Source organism: Rattus norvegicus, chromosome X (genome assembly GCF_036323735.1).
Source record: "Rattus norvegicus strain BN/NHsdMcwi chromosome X, GRCr8, whole genome shotgun sequence".
Classification (NCBI taxonomy): domain Eukaryota; kingdom Metazoa; phylum Chordata; class Mammalia; order Rodentia; family Muridae; genus Rattus; species Rattus norvegicus.
Window position 1 is genome coordinate 149,303,755 of NC_086039.1, and position 4,976 is coordinate 149,308,730.

At 36.0% G+C, this 4,976-nt stretch overlaps 1 non-coding gene across 1 annotated transcript; it reads right to left on the reverse strand.

Moving 5' to 3' along the window:
• Nucleotides 1-486: 486 nt before the first annotated feature.
• Nucleotides 487-682, reverse strand: LOC120099529 (U2 spliceosomal RNA). The gene has a single exon (XR_005498689.1). It is a non-coding gene; the product is annotated as a U2 spliceosomal RNA (small nuclear RNA).
• Between the last annotated feature and the right edge of the window lie 4,294 nt (nucleotides 683-4,976).

Here is a 4,976-nt window from a genome sequence, read left to right on the forward strand (position 1 = left end):
AAAGTAATACCATACTTTGAATGATGTCATAGTATTTATTCTGGTGTAGTATTGATGTACAAAGAAAACACAGTTGATATCAAGCGTAACAATCTTTCATACTAAGTCGGCAATTCTTTCAGAATATTCATTGGCATTGGTTATCTTGTAGTTTAACCAAGTGGTCTCCAGAGATGTAAGTCACTACCTATTGAGTCTTCAATTGAATTAATTATTTTAATTAATTTTGATAACCTAATTTCTTGTAGTATGAATGCAACATTTAGTTAGGTGAAGGCAAAAGAAGGTGAATCTTGTATTTTTCTCCTGTTTTTCTTTTTTGCCTAAGAAAATTTTGGAATTCTCTTTTTTCTTTCAGATGTCCTCAGCACTCTTTAAAGTAGATAAAGGCAGTACTGGTAATTAACTGATCATAGGAGAGTAATAGCCAAATATTAATTTCTTGGGTCTTCAGCCAAAAATGCTTTTTACATCTCATTCTAATGTGATGACTCAACTAATTCTGACTTGTGCAACCAGATCAATGTTTCTAGAAAAAAAGAAACCTATGCTGTTGTTGCCATTGGTTACTTTAGGAGTTGATGAAGATAAACACTTAAAACTTATTAGCTTGATAATGCAAATTTTCACAGGTAACGACCGAATACTACACTTGATCTTAGCCAAAAGGCCGAGAAGCGATACGACTGAATACTAAAGTGCTAAAGTATCCTCCTTAGATACACAAAAGAAATGGGTAGTAGGAAACAGAACTGTTATAGAAAGAAAGAGGTTCTGAGGTAATCAGATGCTATTCTAACTAGTATTTATTACTTTTTGTAGAAAGTATGCGCTGTAGGGTAAATACAATCATAACAATATATGCATTCAAATATGTATTACCCATCTGTTGTAGGTCACTGACTATATAACTGAGATTCAATTTCCTAATCATAAAATTAGATTTTGTTGTTATATTCCATCTATATCCATAGCAAATGAGATTTACTATACAAGTATCCTATCACAGTGTTGGCTATTATGAACAAATTTTGAAGTATTTTGTGTTACCACTATTTTAGTATGTCAGCAGTATATGTGACGATATATATATATATATGGTGCCTGTATATGTGAACCAACATGCTTATTTGTACCTATATTTGTAAACATACGGACACATTTTTATTATGAGTTAAATCCTTAACAAAATTCCACACCACTGAAACTGCTTTGTCTGAGTTAAAATCTTACAAGCCTTACTATTGCAAACATTGACATTTAGTAGTGAAGTGATTAGTAGCTTCTAAATGAAGATCCAAATGGACATCCTGGCTCCCATCTGGAAGAGAAATCTCAGAAGGACATATTGAATACAGTGAAATACTACTTGGATTCATAAAATTCATCGTTTCTTTCTAGCTTTGGTAATTACATTAAATATAGAATGCAACTAGGTGAGGTCTTATTTGTTATTCTCTACTGCCCCCTGGTGTCATAACTCATGAAACACTTAAAACACTCTCTCTCTCTCTCTCTCTCTCTCTCTCTCTCTCTCTCTCTGATATTTTATTTATTTATGTTTCAAATGTTGTCCCCTTTCCCAGTTTCCCCTCCACAAATGCACTATCTCACCTCCCCTTTCCCTGCTTCTATGAGAGTACCTCACCCACTCACCCACTCCTGCCTCACCTCCTTAGCTCCCTACACTGCTACATTTGCACCTGGAGCCATGGTTCCATCAATGTGTACTCTTTGGTTGGTGGTTTAATCCCTGGGAGCTCTAAGGGGTCTGGTTGGTTGGTACTGTTGTTCTTCTTATGGGGTTTCAAACTCCTTCAGCTCCGTCAGTCCTTCCCTTTACTCCTCCATTGGGGTCCTCATGCTCAGTGCCATGGATGGCTGCAAGCATCTGCATTGATATTTGTCAGGCTCTGGCAAAACCTATCAGGAGATAGCTGTATCAAGCTCCTGTCAGCAAGCACTTCTTGGCATCAGCAATAGTGTCTGGGTTTAGTGTCTGCATATGGGATGGATCCCCAAGTGGGGTAGTCTCTGCATGGCCTTTCCTTCTGTCTCTGCTTCATCCTTTGTGCCCTTATTTCCTTTAGACAGGAGCAGTTCTGGGTTCATGATACAACACACAGACCATATAAAGCACAAGAAGAAGGAAGATCAAAGTGTGGATGCCAGTCATACTTAGAAGGGGGAATAAAATAATCATGAGAGGTAGAGGATGGGAGGGACTTTGAAGGAAGAGAAAGGGGGAACAGAAAAAGGAGGACAGGATCAGGTATGGGAGGAGACTGGAGTGGTGTACAGAGGGTCAAGAAATTGAACAGAGGTGTGTAGCAATAGGAGATGGGGAACTGGGGAGGGGTTAGTCACCAGCAAGTCCCAGATGCCAAGATAGCAAGAGGCTCTCAGGACCCAACAGGGATGAAATTAGCTGAAATACCCAATAAAGGGTAGAGAAAATGTGCAGAGACCATATAAAGAGGTTGCATATGGTCCTCAGTTGAGGGATGGGATCACACACCCTTCACAAAATTTTGACCAGAGCTTTGTCTCCTTAAACGTCACAGAAATTATTCTAAGGTAGTATTTATGTTTATAAATATATATTTTTCTACATCTTACCCCATGGTCAGAACTGCATATAAAACATACACATACTTTATGTGTACTATAAAGACTAAACAGATCAAAATTAACGAAATGGGCAGAAATCCTAAACTCAAGGGTAGCATAATGAGTAACCTGCCCCTAGAAGGATGACTAAAAAATATCTGAGGAGAATATTTATAACTTAGATATTTCTATATTCTGGGTAAATATTAATGCTATACAATCAAAGATACGTACATCATATTGAAAGATACATTTGAACAAAATCCTAGAAAAGAAGTGTTACAGCCTTGATGTAATTTTCTTCCTTTACTCGCTTGCACAACTTCAAACTTCTTTAGTATCTGTGGCCTACAGTCTGGATAGTTGATATGAGGTAAAGTTCCCTTTATAAATTTGGATATTTTTATTTGCTGTTGCTGCATTTTTTTGTTTACCTATTTGTTAGTTTTTTAAGACAAAGAGAAAGGCTTGGAGTTTGGTAAACAAGAAGGTGGCGGGAGACAGCTATATCAGGCTCCTGTCATCATGCACTTCTTGGCAACAGCAATATTGTCTATGTTTGGTGGTTGTGTATCCCCAGGTGGGGCAGGTTCTGGATGGCCTTTCCTTCAGTCTCTGCTCCAAACTTTGGCTCCATATTTCCTCCTATGAATATTTTTGTTCTCCCTTCTAAGATGAACTGAAGCATCCTCACTTTGGTTGTCCTTCTTCTTGAACTCCTTGTGGTTTGTAGCTTGTATCTTGGGTAATCTGAGCTTTGGGACTAATATTCACTTATCAGTGAGTACATACTCACTGCGTTTTTGTTCATTTGTTTTATTTTGTTTTGTTTTTGCTTTTGGGTTACTTCACTCGGGGTGATATTTTCTAGGTCCATCCACAGAAGCTTTTGGTACTGCCAAGGCGGGACCCCCCAGTATAGGGGAATATCAGGGCAGGGAGGACAGAAGGGGTAGGTGGATGGGTAGGGGAGCACCCTCATAGAAGAAGAGGGAGAGAGATGGGATAGGGGGTTATAGACAGGAAACCTGGAAATGGGATAACATTTGAAACATAAATAAAAAAATTTAATAAAAAACAGGGGGAAGATCTGTAAGAAGTTGGGGTAGAAAACCACAATCAGATTATATCATAATATATGGAAATTATATTTTCAATGAAAATGTTAAGAATAAAGTATTTTAATATGCTAGAGAAACACAAAGGGAAGAATAGAATGGAAGGGAGAATGTTTTAATAGTATTTTAATTACAAAAGATCCTGGTGAGGTGGTGTACACCAATAATCCCAGCACTAGCGAAGTAAGTTCTCTAGAAAAAAAGCAAGTGCCCTAACTCCTGAGACATTTTTTCAGACTCATGTTTTATTACTTACAAATATTTTAAAGTAAATTACTTAACAGATTTTTTAAAACTTGCAATATACTTACTAAAGTTGAAATGTATTATATTGTATAATCCAGAGAATCGAGTCCTAAATGTACCATGTAGAAACCTGAATAAACACTAAAGCAATCTCAGGTGTTATTTGTAATAGCATTCTTTTCAATACTATAACCTTAGAAAATAACAAAGTTCATTTGTCATACATAAAGTAAATCTGCATAAGTCAGCCCAAAATTTAGTTGCTTTACAACAGGTAAAAATTTTCCTTTTTCATATACTCATATGATTCTAATTATTTCAGCTGGTGATAGCTGGTTTTAGTTTCAGCCCCCAAATTAGTTAAGGTAAACTACATGCTGTCAATTATCTTGGGTTGGACAAGGGAGCTAATTTATCAACTTTTCCTTTAAAAATTATGATAGAAAGTTAAGAATGCAGGGCAAGAATATAGAAAACTTTTCAATCCTCCTCTTGTTTCATACCTGAAAACAATACTTTGATAATGAAACGTCATATTACAGTGCCTATTGTAGTTTTACAAAGATTAATACATAACTCTTCTGCCTGTAGAAGGAAATGATGAAAAGACACCTGTAAAAAGTTTAGATATACGGCAGAACATATAGCCAAGAACAGCAATGCATTACTACAGCAAACTAAAGATAGTATATGTCATGTTCTACCTAGTCACTGGAATACTCTCTAGATAATAATAAGATAACAGAAGCACAGCTTTATATATCCCAAAAAGTTTAGCTTAAGATTAGATAATAAATTAAAGAGTATGTAAAATATTCTATGCATTATTTTTGTGCAGATGATAGATAGATAGATAGATAGATAGATAGATAGATAGATAGATAGATAGATAGATAGAACAAACTATAGATACAGATACATGCTGTAGAACTATGGTTATTTTTAAAATTAGTAAAATAAGAATAGTGCATAATTTGGGGGGGAGAATAAGAGAATATGGTA